Source organism: Seriola dumerili, unplaced genomic scaffold (genome assembly GCF_002260705.1).
Source record: "Seriola dumerili isolate Sdu_G_001 unplaced genomic scaffold, Sdu_1.0 BDQW01000449.1, whole genome shotgun sequence".
In the NCBI taxonomy this organism is placed as follows: Eukaryota; Metazoa; Chordata; class Actinopteri; order Carangiformes; family Carangidae; genus Seriola; species Seriola dumerili.
Window position 1 is genome coordinate 566,187 of NW_019174704.1, and position 19,062 is coordinate 585,248.

Sequence of the window (19,062 nt, forward strand, 5' to 3'; positions counted from 1 at the left end):
GTGTGTGTTCATGTGTGCATGTGCTGCATCTACATGTGCTTCTGAGTAAGTGAGCATGTTTATGGAGTGCTTGAACTGTGGATGCAAATTGTCTGTCTCTGGCATACAGATGCTCTTTTGATCTGTGTTTGTGTGTCCGTTTTTTTTTTTTTTCATACTTGCTCGTGCTTTTGTGGTTTCCGGGATGAATAAATGTATGGACACAGTCCCGTGGGCACTGCTTTATTACTTCTGGTTCATTGTGCAGCATAAACAATTTGACAACTTGATTCCATTTCACTTGGCTCTCACCGTCCTTATCTGATTTTAAAATGAAAACAACTTAATTTGTTGTTCACTTGCTCGCCGACATGTTTATCTTTTCTACTTGCAAAATAGGACAGCACAGAAAGTTTGTTCTGATAAAAAACCGAAAGCCCATTTTACCTGTGAGAGAAAATGTAGATGGGTTAATGTTATATACTAACACCATTTCTGAGTAGCCTAATTAGTCCTGAAAATAAATATATGGCTTGTTTAGATGACACACAAGGTGAATATGCCATAAGCCAAGAAAGTTACTAAGTAAGAAACAGTTTGCAAACTAAACATGGTTGCATTGACTTGCCATTTAATGACATTTAATAGATTACTTCTGCATTTGATGTCTTATTTTTAATTCATTATAATGTATATAATGTGTTTACAGCAGTTTCATAAAAAGCAACACCTCCCCTAAACATGGAAATGAATATCCACATTTAAACTCCTAATGGGCATTAACAGGCTGTTTGTGTTTCAAAACACTGAGTGATTAATTACAGATGAGGGCCTCCAGGGTCGGGGTGACTGAATCCCATTTAGAGCGGCTTCATCAGTGCGGGGTCACCAGGTGTTTAGATGATGATGGGGATGAAGGGAGTAGGCAATACTGAGGGTAATAACATCATCATAACTGATTAAAATATTGCAGTGTATTACAGCTGCAGCTGATAGGGGGAACTGATCTGTGTCTCCGTATGTGAACATATTTTGTTGTACTTTTAGCGCATCATAGATAGGTCAGAATGTAAATGAGTGAGAAAGCAAGAGCTGCTTTTATTCCCAGGCTCAGGCAGAATATCAATTGGCCTGGAAAGATATTGCAATTCACAACACCGTACCCTAAGTTCCTCCTCTGAGCGGCTATACACACAGTGAGGAAATGAGATAAGTCACCGTAGAGTTATAAGTAAGACCAATATCTTGCTGTTACACACTTCTCCACTGGTGTTTAGATATTAATTACATGATGCTAGTTTAGCTATATCAGGCTATATTAGCTATAGAAAGAATATGATACAATCAAATGAAATTGAAATAGGAAAAATAATTTGAAAAGTTAAATTCATCAGAACTGTTAAGTTAAAAAGAAAAAAAAAAGTACTTCTATTCTTTGCTTTATAGCATTGTTTGGAATGCAATGGTGAAGAGAATATGAATGAAGTTTCAAGGTTGTTGGTAACAGTGCAGGCAGGGAGGACCCAAATGCAGACTCAAAGACTGGCTGAAGTGAGGATGGAGTAAGGCTTACAGACAGATGGGTTCACAACCAGGCAGGTGGATAGACAAGCTGGTGTGCAAGCAGACAGGTACAGGCAACATGCTAAGACACGCTTGGGAGGCAAGGCAGGCAGGCAGACAGACAAAACTGGTTCGGTGGGCTTCGGCGAAGTCAGGACCACTCCGGTGAGCGGTGCTGAAGGCAGTACCGCTCCGGTGGGCAGTGACGAAGTCAGGACCCATCTGGATGCCAAGCAGGAGGCCGACGGTGAAGGCAGGATCTCTCTGGAGGCTGAGTGGGAGGGCGATGGTGAAGGCGAGTCCCCTCAGGAGGTAGAACAGGGTATTGGGTCCCGGCGACGGGAGGCCCTGACTGGCTGACAGGTGAAGCTGAGAACCAGACGCAGAATGATGCTGGCAGTCTGATGATCTGGCTGGATCTCGTCCGCTGAGACGACGGCGTTCGGAGTAGTCTTGGCAGCGGTGGCTGAGATGACATCCAACTGATGGTTCTGGGAGATGTGGCAGTGTGTCAGCAGGGACTGTCGAGTGGAGATCAGGCAGGACATTGGCCGGGGAACGATATACAGAAAGGTGATAAATTAGAGAAAAAACCTTCCTATCAAGGACTGAGGAAATGCAAAATAATACAAATACTATTACCAGACAGTTACAGCTCTTTAACACCCAGAACTAAATACATAAAACTCTTTTGCTCAGAATTGTAAAGCTGTATGTATTCATGGACCATACATAAGTAAATTGTCAAAAGTAAGTTTATAAATATGCAACAATTTTACTGCATGTTCTAGTTTTGTAAATACCGTACCATATTTGGGAAATCTGTGCATATGCATGGATTTTGTGCAGACACATTGTTTATTCGTCTGGGGAATGTTTCATGGAAGAATGGTGTTCATCCCTCCAGGTGGGCCAGCACCTTACAAAGACACCATGTTGGTTTTTCCTTCAATTTGTCACGCATCTGTGCAATGATATCACTGCCAAGAAGCAGTAAAATAAAAATAGTCAGGCTCAGGTAGATAATTTGAAAAACCAAAAAACAAAACAATGTTATGGTCTCTCTTTTTAGTTGTTAAGATGCCTGTTCATTCACCAGGTTACCACTGCAGGGTCTTACCCAGCTCCCTGGGGAGAAAAGAGATTTTAATAATGCTCTACTGCTGATTTTAGGATTCACTACCTCTCCCTTATTTATTAAAGCCCTGCAGTTATTTTTGTGCTGATGCTCTTTTAGTGTTTTCTTGTTTTTCTTTGAGCACTTCTCTCTCTCTCTCTCTCTCTCTCTCTCCTACTCTCCCTTCGTTTTTAAAAAGGTGTCTAAGGAGTGAGTGGGATGCAGGTGTTAAAACCAAAGAAAGGAAATACATCTCTGCAAATGGCATCAGTGCTTACCTCAAACTGGGTTTATTAAAACTCTGTGGCATAATGTAAAATGAGCCACAGTAGTGAATAAAACACTGAAGTCTTGCATTTAATTCAGCGGAGGGGGAGAGAGAAAGAGATGAGCTGCTGTTTAATTTCCTCGCAGAAAATATTTGGTTTGATCGTTTCCATATGATGAGTATTTTATAAAGGATTGGCTCTTGCAATCGCTGAAATTACCCCCCCCCCCAAACATAAGACTGTTATTTTTATTTCATGGCCGTTTTTTAGCACTCTGTGGAACGGACTACAATTCAAATTGAAAAGTAGCGTTAAGATGCATTTCTAATGAAGAGTCTCCAGTGATGCGTTGGATATCTCATGAATCAAAGGCTGGATTTTAACAGCAAAAACCCAAAGTGTGTGAAATTAAAATGTCCGCAGATGAAAATAGGCCTGATAGCTCACACATGATGATGAGCTGTAATAAACTGAACACCGGAGAGTCCGGATTGCCTCGGGGTGTCCGGGACTCTGGGACAGTTTAATTGAGGTTGTATTAGGGACCTCTAGGGAGGAATTTAACTTGTCAGGCTAATCATCACAATGTTGGCCTCAGGTCAAGGCCCATTTTCATCCATTCCATCAGAGAGGCAGGGTCACTTCAGTCAGCTGAGGACTCTGCAGTCAGAAACCAGGTCACTTAGAAGGGGAATGGTTATGTTGATTAACTTTTAATTAACAATCATCCTCTGGGTCGCCATGGTGTCCCGACAGTATTGTTTTGGCTCTGTGGAGAAATAATTCTAGGGTCATTCAAAGTGCCGTAAAAGTTTCCTCAATCTGTGTGCAGAATCAAACGTCTCTGTATGAAAATGAAAATATGCATTGTTTTTTTTTTTTGTTTTTTTCCCCTGCAATTCAACACAAATGTTGTCTTTTCTGTTTAATTTTGGTTCTGTTGGAAATGACCAAGTAAATCATCCTTTTCTTTTGAAGTCTGTTTATGTCCCAAGGGTGTGAATAACTTAGTTGTGCTTCTTTGCCTAAAACATGCATATTTAAGGGAAGAGAAAGCAATGAATCAGCTTGTTTGCATTTAAATTAGTCTCTTACACCAGCATGTATTGAGAAATAATCTTGCAAGTCTATCAAGTAATTCCATGAAGGTGTAAACTGTACCATATGCATATATGCTAATACTATGATTATAATTAATACCGGGTACTTGTGCGTAGAGACTCAGTGTTTCACTAAAATTTATTACTTGAATTTTGTATCGCATCACAATCTCTTTTTGTCGTAGTTTCGTCTCCTTGAATAAACTTTCCCTGTCTGTCGCATTTGACACCGAAGCCATGACCCTGATTAGCACATGTAGGATAAATGAGGATCCGGAATGTGTTTGCGATGTGAGAATGACACTCAGGATTCAGTCAGCAAATCCCGTTGACTCTGCAGTAGTTAGGGCTGGGATTTATCACCCACTGACACGTTTTGATTGAACCAGAAAAGCATGAAATTGAAAATAAACCGTTGGATGTATTGATCTATTTCCGTCCTGTGGTGGTATAAAAAGGTTCCTGTTGAAAACGGAGGCAGGATTTCATTTCAGCTGTGCAACAACAATAAATATCTTTCACAAGTTAGCAAACTAGTGAAATATTACAAAAATAATTTTCCAGAGAGATTAACCTAAAATGTAGAGGTCTTAGCTTCATATCATCTTTTTCATATTGCTCCACTAGCTGGTATCTACTTTTAATGTAGAACATTAGGACTGTAACTGTAAGCTCACAGGCACTGATGCTGTTATTTAATAGAATAACATGTCAGTATAACTGAAATCTAAGTCGGACTGGTGGGTTAAATCCACTAAAGTGAAGTCAGAAAACTTCAGGAAACTTTAGTGGATAGTTTGGAATGAAATTATTGCTGAAGCCAGAGGGAGAGAATCTAGAAATAAGCAGAGAGAGACAGAGACACCATTGTCAACCAACCAGCTAAGCCAAGGGCATCTTTCTTCCATCTAGATGATTGTCCCTGATCCCCGCAATTATGTGTGCATCCCACCGTATCGCAGAGATCTTATACTGGGGGCAAATTAAACAGCCTTTTTATTGCTATTGTGGCCTTCTGTATCACTGGGCTGGGTTAGTCCATTACCTCTTTTGAGATCAGTGTGCAGCAGTACAGAGGTGAACCGAGACATGCGGGATGAGGTCATGACAGATAAACTGCAGTTTAGCTGAAGGAAGTGAAAGTTCAGAAAAACGCTACGCGTGGGCTCATGGACAGAGAAACCATCTTTCATTGGGATGAAGGAAACTGGATGTAAATCTGCCGTAGAACCTTTGAGCAAGATACATGGTCGGTTCCATCAGGGCAACGAGCCAAAGACGTGATCAAATAAATTCATTTTTGACGATCATTAATTTAACATTGGTCCATACCTACCCCTGTTTTATTACAGCATCATACTGTTCACTGTAATAAAAAAAAAAAGCGAAATGAAGGGTGATACTGAAGACTAAGAAATACAAACACTGATAAAAAACACTGTGACCAAGCTGTGCAAATTGCACTTGGCTTAGGTGAAGGTCATCTGCAGTAGGTTACAAGCCTCTCCTGCAGTGACTGTTAAGTGTTTTTTGTGCTAATGAGATGCAAGATGCAAAATAGCAGCTCCGCCAAGGACAGGGACAGGACACAATAGCAGCGGTGGAGATAAGTGGGAATGGATTTCAGTCATTCCTGGTTCATCATACAGAAAACATGCATGATGTGAACAGAGCTTTCCATTAAAGCTGTTAAAATGGGGTTTTGGGAGGATTAGCACAGTTTATCTCTTGTATGACTGTGCATGAAGGAAACTGAATCAAAGCATGTAAATGACTGAGTGATTTTTTTTACCACTTAATCTTTAATGAGAGCCTGATTAATTAATGTCAGTATCGGTTCAAGATGGTATTACAAAACAAAAACCTATTCAATACAGGAATAAGTGCATATAAGATGACAGAAATTAACAGTATGGATATGTTAGACACATGTGGTCCCAACGTTACATCAACTTTACTGACAACTTTATTGACATTGCTTCATAATGTATCATGGTTTTAAAAAAAGGTTCTAGAAGAAAAAAAAAACAGATATTCCAATAAATTCAGTTAAATTTGATGTAAGTTTAAAAATTTTTCATGCACACTACTGATAAAATTATCTTATTAATCAGGAAGAAACTGCTAGATAAGGAGACTAGTGGTATAGTTGGCTTTTCTGCAGTCTACACATCTTCATATGTGTTAATAAAATAGCAGTATCTTGAAGTATCTGACACACCAGGAAACGGCTCTGGAAAGTAATTTGTGCCAAATCTGCTTGAATTTCTTCTTTGAGAAAAGAAACATTCTCTCTCGTAACCTGAGGTATATTTTCTGCCTACAGAAGCCAAACTCGCCCGAGGCGCAGCATAATTGATCCGTAAAATCCTGAAAGAATGTTCAGGTTGGCAGCACTTTCTCAAAACAGGGCAGAATGTCCTTTCTGTCGTAAAAATGTCAGTGGAATGGATATCTGTATTCAAAACGTTGCACGACCAATGGTCTGCTCAATTGTAAAAGGTCATAGGGACTCTAATGAGGTGCCTGCTGGGAAAATAACAAGCCCCTTATGCCTCGATAGACACCTCCCCGTGTCAGTAGAGGTCAGCTGTAGCGGCATGGAAATGCTTCACCTCAGAGAGGATGGCAGTATTGCGAAGAATGGGACTTTTTTTTTTGGTTTTAATACTTAATCTGTTTTGTCATATCAAGTAAATGTAGAATTTGAAAGCTCCACATCACCCGAAAGATGGACCAATATCAAGGAAAAGGATGAATTATTTATAACTATACATTAACATTAGATCATATTAATCTTTCTGACATTTTTCCACCAGTGTCCATCACCACCTAATGGTTAATAAATATCACAAGTCTAATTGTTCTCCAATACTAAAGACCACCGCCATCATGCTGAATGATTTAATTAACAGTGTCTATTAGTAACATTAAACCTCTTTGTCATTGGTTACTCATTTAACAGTCACTTCTAAGTGAGTTGTAAACCTTGAGGTGACCTTTGTCCTCGCAGTTCACATCCAAGTACTTTAATCAAACCTTTGTACAACATTAGGGACAGTAATGCCTTTTCAAAAATGAAAGCGAACCCTTTAACTCTTGTGCTAATTCAATTTTCAAAACTGGTTAAAGTGTTGTTTTCAAAAACACTTATTAGAGTGTACATATGAAATCAGATTCCGCAATCACTTGGCAATCGCCCATGCAACATTTAGACACGGTATGGCGTCTCGAAAGCTCCGGGGATAAAATGTCGTTTCCTTCCACCCCTGGGTGCTTAACTCACTGTCACAGAGCTGCAACCCCTTTTGACATTTGAGAGAGTACTCGTACAATAGCACACAATGGCTGCTGTCGTGTGTAGGAACAGACACTGCTCACATGGGAGGATGTGAGTATTATGTGCCCGTGCATGATACTGTAACTGGCAGAGAGACATGTTGAAACAGAGCGTTGTTGTCATGTACTTGCATGTGCATGCTTACGTATGCATATGTAATCATATATATATATATATATATATATATATATATATATATATATATATATATATACACACACACATATACAGATGTGATTATGATTGCAGTGACAGAGCTGCAGAGAGGCAGAACTGTTCAGAGTGAATAAAGGTGAGAGCACAGCAGTGGGTGGGAGAGAGGTGGGCTGAAGCAGTCGTCTCCGTGTGCAGGTTTTTGTGATGAATGTGGCAGCCGCTGTGGTATTTGACGTCCTTCCGTCATGGTTGATGGATTGTGGGCGAGTGGAGCTTTCTGTGTTGTTGACACCGCACAGCAGCACAGTGGATTTGATGTTTGCTGACAGTTTGTCACACTGCTGTTACAATGATCTTTGGGTGGTGAGAGAGAGTGAAAGAAAGGTCTTGAAAGAGTCGAAACAGGGTCTTGCATTCGGTTGCGATACGTGTATCACTGTCTGTAGGGTCTTTGAAGTGTCATGTGAGTAAAGAGCATATGCAGATCAAAGCTGACTTTTCAAAAAGATAACGAAAACACAGCTCATTTGACGTTATGCTTCCCATAGTCACTGACTTTTCAGCTCTTGTGATAAAAACTAAAACTTATGAACCTAATTCAGCTCTAGAAGAAGCAACAACTAAACAAAATGCACCCAATAAAACACCACACCTCTGCATACAACACCTCACTGTAAATGTTTACTATCCACTGATTTTTATTCTTCACATAAATGCATGCTTCCTTTTTGCAGCAAAGCAATGCAGTTCTATGGTTTCGCAGCACCTGGAACATTTTGGTTGAAAAGGAGCTACAAGTGAGCAAAAAGGTTAAGAACAGCAGACAAATTAATTAAGAGCTATTCATTTTCACAGACAGAGGCCAGCTCAAGCCAGGTCCCACTCCCACCTAGTCAAATGTTTAATTATCACTAAAGTGTTGTTTGCTTGCTAACCTGATGAAGCAATGATGATGATCGTGATAAAAAACGGGACTGGCTTAGCAGAATGACCCTCAGAGCTCAACTTGGGCTTAACTCTGATCTCAACCAAGTTAATACTGAGACTCAATCTCTGAGGATTAGGATGTTCTGGGACACTCTTTTTATTTGCCAGTTCATGGTGTCTCTTTCGTTCACTCTGCAGGGTTTCTATAAGACAGTGGCAATTCCCCTTAACACTCACACACTCTCTCTCTCTCTCTCTCTCTCTCTCTCTCTCTCTCTCTCTCTCTCTCTCTCTCTATATATATATATATATATTCCCACCAAACTCTTCTAAAGCATATTTTGGGCCAGAAGAAATATAAGAGGGTGTCTCAGCCATTACTAATTTAGAGTAGGTATACATTTGAACAAGTGATGTATTAAGTGAACTGAATGTCTTGATTTCTTTCAGTGTGATAATCAGGGACAAGTTAAAGGATAGCTTTGGACTGTTTCAAGTCTGTTCTAACACAGTATGCTGGATAGGTAGATAGATACTTTATTAATCCCTATAGAAACACAGGAGCTAGACGAGTTATAGGTTGTTTCGAAACATAACTTCACTGTTAAAGATGGGGAACAAACCCCACAGTTCTTGTTTTGTGCAAAGAAAGGCTTTTGAGACCGTGTTGTCTTGCTGAACATCAGTAGAGGGAGATGTCCTGGTGGTTGCTTGTGCGGTTGCAGGAAAAGGGAGTACGAGGCATCTCCGATTTACAGTTTCAAACTTGGCAGACTCTTTTTTTGTTTTTACCTTCAGACTGTCTTGCTTTAGCCCCAGTTTCTATGCATAATAAGGACAGACAGAGAAAAGTGATTGCATATGTGTTTTTGTTTCTAGGAAGTTCTCATAGAAGACTGTAACTTTGGAGGGTACCCACTTGATTTGGCTAACACAGGCAGTCTGTAGTGCTCTGGGATGCATTTTTGTGAGTGAGTGTAACTTGATTAAAAAAAAAAAAGAAAAATCAGGTGGCCACACTGTCTGATATTTAATGCTATGGCAAATTAAACAGACTGAGAATTTGTGTTCAATATTGTCATTAGCTGAACCTAAGTAAGCTAATATCCCTTAAGTGGTGTCATGTGATTCGCACTTTGTAACTTTCTTACTCATGAACCATGAATGCTGTGATGGCTGCTGTGATGATAATCCAATGATAATCCAATATATATGCAAATTCCTCACAGGCGCAATAAAGATGATGCTTCGCGATGCATTATTAATATGTTTCCATACCGACCAAAGCAGGAGTCGGAACCAAATGATCACAGTAAACTTTAAGAACTTTAACTTCTTAAGATTCATCAAAGTCAAAGCACTCTTTGAAGTGGATCAAGGAAAATGTAAATGGGATTTGGACTTGAGCTCGAGTACAAAGAAAACTTCTCATACCTTCATAAAAAGTTTAATCGTGTCAGACAATCTATTACGGCTGCCTTCAACTGAGCGTGTAGAACTTCTGAAACGTATAAAAAATGTATGTTAAGCCTGTTAAACAATTAGTTTAATGTACCCTCACATGTAGCCTACACAGACATTTAACCAACACATATGTGCTAATGTCAACTGCTTTTTGTTCATCTGCTGTAAAAATTTGTTTCCCAAAATGCAACGTTTAGTCAGAAATGATTAACACTCGCACTCCTTTCTTTATAAGGACTTTGTAATGGAGAGTTATTTAAATGGATTTATCTGCTCGTCTCCTCTTACTGTAGCAGACAATGGGATGTTTTGATCAAATATTCATTGCCGGGAGAATTGACAAAACATTGTGCCACTGCCAAGAGAAGGAAACGATGCAGGGGGATGGCTTTCTCCCAACTTCATTTCAACTATACACCGCTGGGTGTTAGAGGAAGTCAGGGGAAATGATGGAGGTCAAGTGTGGACTGCACCAGCATATCTTGCAGCACAAGCTGATAGTGATTTTTTTTTTTTTTTTTTTTTTTTTTTTTTACAGTTATATATTTTTGCTTCTCTCAACATTTTTGAAACAGTTTGATATCTGTTTCATACCTGTCGGAGGCTTTGATATTATAAAAAATGGATAACCTCTACCAGCACGCTAACCTTCGAGCCTTATATCTCTCTCTTATTCTTACTGCCTCTGTCACGCATATCACACTTTACTCCCTCTCTGCCATTTTCCAAGTACTGCCATCGGATTATCATTACAAATCAAATACATACAAGCCCTAAAACACATTGAAACTGTTGCTAAAGGTAAATCATTTCAGATTTCATTCAAATCACAGCCCTACTCAGACATGATGGGAATTCCATATTTGATTTGTTAAGCAGCAATTAAGGATGTATGGTGTAGTTAAATCATTTAATATTTCAGTTTGAATGGTGGAAGCGTTTCCTGCATGACAAATACTATCTCAGTGATTCTCGACATTTTAAATGCAGTGACAAACTTTCCCTGAGGGATGAAAATTCTGAGGATCCCCTGTATATCCATGGATTGAGTTTAGGGATTTAAAGACTGGTCCACTGGGCTTATAGTTGGCTCTCACCTCCGTACTTTATTTTATTTTTTTCGTTTTGGCTAACATTCAGCTTCTGGCTATTGAGGATACATTTGCATGACATGCAAGTGCAAAGTACTGTTTAATGAGATAGCAGCATTTCTATTTCTGCAAGCTACTTGACCAAGCTCAAGTTTGGTCACGTCAACCTGTCCTTGAGCAAGAGAGTGAATTACTACCTGCTAAGTCAATCTGCAGTTTCACTGAATAAGAGCTTCAGGTGAATGTATTAGACCTCAACCTCAATTCATGTCCTTGTAGACCATTTGCCCTGCCACACAGAAAACCACTGAGCCAGAAAAGAAATCATACCATGCCCTCATGGATCCGTATGTGCTGAATTTCCTCACTACACTCATGTTTTAGCCAGTACTTTACCCAAGAAAGTCCTGGCAAAGCTAAGCATGCGGCAGTCCTCCATGGTTTGGCACAGCACCAAACTCATTGTCTAGCGGAAAAGATCAGAACTTTGTGACACCCAGAATCGATTTCCTTTGTGAACAATGTTCTGCTAATGCAGGGAACACTTTGACATTTTAAATAAGAAAGTGTCAGTTTGAAAGTTGTCGGAGAGGCATTAAAAGCGATCAATGTGTCGTGCAGGATATTGCCGGCGCTCCGACGAAGAACAGTTTCAAGAGTGATTAGTTTGATGTGCCTCTGCCAGACAACAATGCTCGATAGATTGTCAAGTCTGTATCATTACCACCACCACCGCTCACCTTTAATCTTGATTCATGCTGCTTCTATCAAATTCTCAAACATCTCCTCCCGCGACCCCTTCGCTCTTTCACTGGTCTCAAAGACCGATATCAAATGAGATTATGAAACCACCACGCTGATTTTGAAGGAGGAGGTGCAGCGCTCCATTAAGAGGCCAGACGCAGCATAAGAAGGACAGCCCATCAGTCATTGTGTGGATGTATCGAGTCGACCTGTTATCTGTTCTCCACCTCCCGTCCCGATCAAACAGCACACAACAGGCACTCCAAAACAAATACCCGTCTATCCTGCGGGACAGCCGGTCTTTCTGGGTCACAGCTCGGATGAAAACGACCTTGACACCCGCTGCGGAAGCAAACACTCCAACATGAATTATACAAAGGCTAGAGGGACCTAATGAAGCCTTCATAGAGTGTTTGAGTAACGTAATGAACCGTGCTTGCGGTGGACAAGTAAGGTATGACTGAATCAATAGTAAATTTCATTGGATGTTGTGACAGTATACTTCCCCATCAACAAGGCTCATTTGGCAGATGGGTTACAGGATTCCTTTTTTTGTCGTATTTGTTGTTTACCTGTGCTGTGTGCGTGCTGTGTTTGTGTGCTTTCGTGAGTGAAATCTGCCCCCCCCCTTTATTTTAAAATGATGGGAGTCAAGCATGATGTCCTCAATCTTGTCCACATAATGGACAAGACAGGGACTTGGCACCCCTGCAATCATATCCTTCGCTCTGTGCCAAGTGCAGCAGCAGGGAGCACATAGACGGTGTGAGTATGTTCCTTATGTGACTGCCTGTCACCATCATATGTCTCGGGGGGGGGGGGGGGTCCATCCTGGTGAATCGAACAATCTCACAAGATAAATTGGCAAAGGGAAGCCTCGCAAAGCACTTAATAATCACAGCTAATTGCTCCATTCATTATCATTTCATTGGGAAGCCTCATAAGAGTCTTTGCTACATGGGAGTAACAGCAGGCGTGTATGCTGTCATGTGAGCCAGTTCTGTGTCACTCTACTTCTACAGAAACTTCCTCTGCATAATAATGTGTAGAAGAAAAATATACAGTATAAGGAAGAAAAATATATATCATGCTGGGATCAAATGGCACAAATACCTCCAGGATTATCCATATGCTGGTAATGATGTAATAATTGCAAGGCTTTTTAGATAGAGGCAGCCACCAAATGGCATTTTTTTATGAATATACCTAGACATGATGAGCAGGCTAAAAAGCTTTTTCAAATATGAAAAACAGCATGAAAAGACTTACGACCCTATACTTTGAAAGACAGACACCGTGGAGAGGCTGAAGGAATAGAATGAATTTTAGATCATCAGTGTCAGTTTGCAGAGGGTTCATCAGTAGAATAAACCAAATGCATATGCAAGTCCTTGATCTAAAAAACATCTTTCATTTAATGTCTGAAGTCTAAGCCAGTATTCATCCTCAGTTGTTTTGTCTTTGCTGTATTCCAGTTTATTTCTTCTCCCACTGTCAAAGTAACAAAGATGTCAGCCACTTTGTGTATATGTTAAAAAAAAATCCTTCATTTAAAATATTAAGATAAAAAGAAATTTACAAGGATGTTAGATGAATTGTCATCTTCATCACTGTCAGCCTTTGGTCTTCTCCCTGAAAGTAATTGTGCACAGTACAACTGAGGACTTACATGCAAAGATTTTTTTTGATCACAGTGGCCAACTTGTGAACCCAAAAACAACTAGAATGGCACTCAGGAGAGAGCATACCTCTGCCAAGGCCAAACAATCCTACACGTCTTTTGTTTTCCTCTAGAGCTTTATTTACTTATTGTCTTTAATCCTTATGTAAGACAGCTGCATGGTTTTATAACCTGTTGTGTGAAGTGATGTCATCCGCATTATTCAGTTCCTACAGCTCCACAGCTGTATGACCTGTGTCATTGCTATGTCACAACTGCTATTGTTGTTGTTTGATTTTATTAGTTGCATGTTGAATGAAATACTGATGTAAGTATTCCTAAATGCTGCTGGTGCCATATGCACTGTTACTGACAACTCTGTATGCAGGCTAAAATAGATTCAGCATTTTCTTCCACAACATACAGCTTATTATCTGGATCTGTCATGGGCATCAACACAAGTTCCATACATTATTCCAGGATCTGCCTGTTTAACCACCACCAAAATTGAATAGGTTCTTCCCATCTTTCCACCATATTTGGTCTAAATCGGTTCAGTACTTTTTGCGTAATCCAACCCAATCAACCAACCAACCAACCCAACCCAACCAACCTGGGTTAAAACATGTCTTCTTGGTAGAGGTAATGGAAAAGGAGCTTATACAAGTTCAAACAGGGAATTATGAGTCCCTACTTTAAACTCTAAAATAACAAAAAGGAAAGACAAACATTTTGGCTCTGGGCCTTTTTCAGTGCCAAGTGTCCGTTTTAGTGAACTCTGTTTACAAAGTAGTGTTCTTATAAAGATTTTATAGTGTAATATTCTTCCCCAGTTTTCACAAAGGGAAATTTTTCTTTGATGTGGTATTTGTTGGGCGTCTGAGGGAGTACAGGAAAATTCCAGACATGGTGTATAAATAGAACTGGAACATCAAATTCTAATTAAAAAGAGAAAGCTAATGTTGAAATGACTAGGAGTTCACTGTCTTTTCCAGTAAGAATAGTCAATAAACAACATCTGCATATTTATTCTGTCTCTATCATAATGCAAAGCAGTCTACTCACTGGTCACTTTGCACCTCATTTAGCTGTTAATACAGACACTATTTTGTGCCTCACATCTCAGAATGAGAAAGACATAGAAGTCATTCCAATTTCCACTGACTGTTTTTTTTACTGTCCTCATTGCAGGTGGTTTAGATCAGAGATAAGAAAGCAAAGTTACTTGTTGTTAATAGCTTCTGTCACTGTGAAATGGGCCTTTATAGAGTCTTGTTTCCTTGTAAAGATTGCAGTCAAGGATGATAACATTTTCAGCAGGAGAAGTTGTAATGCAATTAACATTTTTTTGCTGTTTTGTTTTGTGCGCTTTAAAGACATGTCACCAAGGTTTACTTTAATGCCTTTTGCACATGTACAGTTTCACTGGAAACAAAAATGATAGGTTAAAAAACACATCATTGTATTGAAAATATTGCCCTAACCGTTGGAGCTCCACTGATGATAAGCACCAATTTTCACAACAGGCTCCATTCATTATTCATTCAGTCTGGCCTTTCTGTTGCACTCATAGCTTACAGAGGGGATCAGAAGTTTAGAGAGGCATGGATAGGGAGAGTTTGCTGCAGGGCGACAAGTTTATTTACGTTGGTCTCGACATGAAAAACGCTGGGGGAATGGTGTAATTGCCTGTGCAGCTCCGGTTAGAAATGCATTTTTTAAAGGAAAGATTGACATCTTTACTAATAACAGCATCCATACACCCATCGATAGCATGTACTGATAGAAAACATTCAATTTAAAAAAAACGTGGTCTTTTATACCTACACAAATGCATATGAGAATCATGCACTTATAATAAACAGAAAGATAACAATTTCATATTAGATATGCTGTATGCAGGCAGAGGGGCATCCACAGACACAAACGCACATCCGTTAACTTGAGATTTTCTCTGAGAAGTATCCATTTTTTTGCTCATTAAGTACTTGCATTCTCAGTCTTTTCTCAGCTATAAACAAACTCTTCCCCCTTGAGCAATCCCTAACACTCAGAGAGAAGAAAGAGTTCTTACTTTCTTTTTTTTTTCAGCTGACTCTATCAAACTTCATTTCAGAATTGTCTTCAGAAACCTACAATAGAATAACAAACATATCTGAGTTCATAAGAGGGACTCTCGTGTGAGTATTTCAGATGACTGACACTCATCATTCTGGTGCAAGATGGTGAAACCATGTGAACAAGATGTAGTGATCTTTTAAGACTTTTGGCCTCTCAAAAGCTTCCTGTTGTGGCCCATGTTTCCAAAGAAAATGTTTTACAAGTATAAAGGATAAATATGTCGAGATTGGTATTTTGACACACCTTCTGGATTCAAGTTTATTTTCAGTATATGCAGCGTTGTTCACCAAACATCTGTTTACTTGAGCATTTTCTCAACACTCAGGTAGCACGTTTCAGGATGAGGAATCGTTATTCACACCTTTGGTTGTAGCAACATCATTGTTACATTGCCAGTAAATGTATATTTTAAATTGATAAAGTACATCTATGCACCTTATGAACAACACTGTTACTATTCCTACATTGTATTGCTTGGAGACACTGATCTGAAAACCCTCATTTTCATTCACCGATGTGCTTAGAATGAAGAATTACAGGCAGAATCCCGTGGTGTTAGAGGCTCCATCGAGCAGATGTTGAGATTTCCCATAATAAGTGAAACGTTTGATCTGCTGGTTGCACTGGAGGGAAATTCAGAGGACCACCAAAGTAAGTAGGTTTCATTATCTAGGAAGATGCATATCAAAATATTATGGGCACTGCCATCACTAGAGCCATGCCTCCAGCATGGCTAAAAATACCAAGTGTGCATCCTCAGTCATTGTCCATACACATACAAGCAGCACTCTGAGCTGGTGGATGTGATTTGGAAGATCGAGTACAGCCCTAGATGTCTGAAGAAAAATCCCTCGGATGTAAATATTTTCAGCGCCGTTCCCCTTGATTTATTCAGTAATGTGCAGAATCATCATCACACATTTCATCACCTTATTTATTTTGCCTTTACCTGACAACCTGACAGATTATTATTCAATAGGCTTATGAAGTTCATAATGCATCTAAAAGTTCAGTGCTGGATTAAGCCGAGTTGACAGGGAAATCCTTGAGAAGATAAGTGTCTTTGTATCAAACCACTCAGACAAATGATAGTGCTCAGCTTGCCCACACAGCTACTCAGTAGGACAGGCCAATTTCTGACAGAGGCAGAAAACACATGGGTGGAAAAGGTAATTGTCTTCGCTTTTCTTCAAAAGCTTTGATGTTTAGTAAATTAAAGACAAAATATGAAGCGGCGTATCTTCACTATCCATAAAACGAGTACTTTAATAGCTATTGTGAAATTTATCATCAAAGACCTAACTGAAACCAAGTATTGGTACGCACTGCAACTTTGAGGTGTGTTCATTAAATTCAACTCCACACCAAAAGGGCTGCTTGCAAAAATGTGGGGTTACCTACAAGACAAGGCTCCGTCTTTGTAGTCCCTGCTTTCATAGTCATGTAAAGGCACAAATCCTTTCGTAAAGCTTCTAACCTCAAACTGATTCATTTTAGAAACAATGTTGGGTGAAATGCATGTGATGCTGTGGAAGCTGTGCAAAAAATAAATAAATAAAAAATCTGCACAGCTGGCCAACCCAAGAACACTGCGGCATTAATTGCAGATTGACTGAAGATTTCTTGAATGCATTAGTGTGTAATATTACACCAATCTCTTCTTGATGGTTCTCTTAGAGCACATTGGCACTGCAAACATAGGTGACAAAAGATTTTGACCACCACTAGCTTTAGATGTATGAGCATTCCTGCAACGCACCACAAACTCCCACTGCCGGTGTCATGTTATTCCACTGACTGGAGGTGGTACTGTGCAAAAAAAGAAAAGAAAAAAGCTTATCAATGTGCCTGCAAAGACAGTGTAGGAGAAGACTGCCAACTATCAAACATGGATAATGCACAATTTAAAAAAAGGGCTTTGCAAATGTTTTATGAGCAACTTAATTCATTCAACACATTTTTAGGCCTCAAGGATAAACACTCCTCTTGTTGAGGAAAAGTGAATATTACCACAACTTTCTTTACAAGAAAGCTCCACTGCATCTCTTTAAGTTTCCTAAACTTAATTGAAGTTAACCAAAGTTTTAGTTGCCATAGCAAAACTTGAAAAAAATAATATTTAATTAGTGTGCAGGAAGAGAAAAAAAGTTATTATTTCGAAAATCATGTTCATTGTACGTTTGCGTTTTTTGTTCGACTGTGTCGGGCTGTAGGCTGTACAGGGTATACAGTCATTAGTTCAAGTTGTAAAAGTGTCTCCTTTTCCTTCTAGGCAAACCTCTCAAAATCAAACCTGCATGAGTCTTTTTGAACTTTCAGAACTGCTAACGGTGCTGAATGTAATCCCTTCCATATTTATTGTATAAGTAAACACTAATGGAGGTAAGCAGTATAGATCTGAAAAAGAATGATTCCTGACAGGAAATCTATTTTGTCTACACAGCAAGCATGCAGCTTAAGGCTCTATTTCTGAGACAATACACATCCTCTCCCTCTCTCTCTCTCTTCAGTGAATCCCCATGTCATCAGAAATCCCTTCCCTTCCTCTTTCATCTTCATCTTTTCAAAAACAGTTAATTAGCTAAAACCATATTCCCAAAGCTTGTCTGTCATTGGTATAGAAAATATGCTGTAAGACACCAAAAAAGAAAAAAAGTTTCACACCTCACAGCTTCAGGTTGTTAACGCTCAAACACAAGCGTGTATGCACAAACACACAGACATATGCAGCCTAATTTCGCTTCCTGTGTTATGATTTGAATGAAAATGATTGCCTTGATATAGATGAGTGGTTGTAATTATTTTCAAATCAAAAATGTTATAAAATCTGATTATATCTCATGCTCCAGATATGCTTGTTTAAATGGATGTTTTTAAGAAGATTATCATCTGGAATGCTTTGTGTCACACACAGATATCAGAATTATGAGGAGGAGTGGCTTCGGAGACGGAGAAAAGCCATGACTTGATAAAAGCAGATGCTCCCTGTTAAATGTTGTTCTGTGGTGACTTAAGTGTCCTCGCCTGGTAGCCAATCATCAATATTTCAAACACACAGGATTTAATCTTCACAATCTGCACACACCATCAAAGTGTTTTGCATTATAATATGGATTCGCCCTTGTATGTCTTTGCATCTTTCTTTGTGTACCATTTGGCTTGAACTATGTAATTATTTGACTTTCCCACTGGGGTAACCTTGAGCAGAACAATCACCAAATCCCTGCTTGCTGGATTCTCTTTTGATAGGGTTAAGGTAGACCTTCGCAGGGTTTTTATGAGGCTTTATTCAGTTCCCACACTCGCTCTTTTTCTCAAGCAACTGCTACACGGCTTTTTACTTTAAAGTATCTTACGTTCACTTGTTGCACCTCCCCCTCCTCCATTTCCCCCACATTGCAGGTCACCTCAGGCTAATGAGGACAGATTCGAAGGTGAAGAGAGGCAGTCGTTACTCTTTCTCCTCAGATGACAAATGAAGTTGTCACTCTCCTCAAAGTGTGAGTGGTCATTTCAGGCTGCGCAGCATCC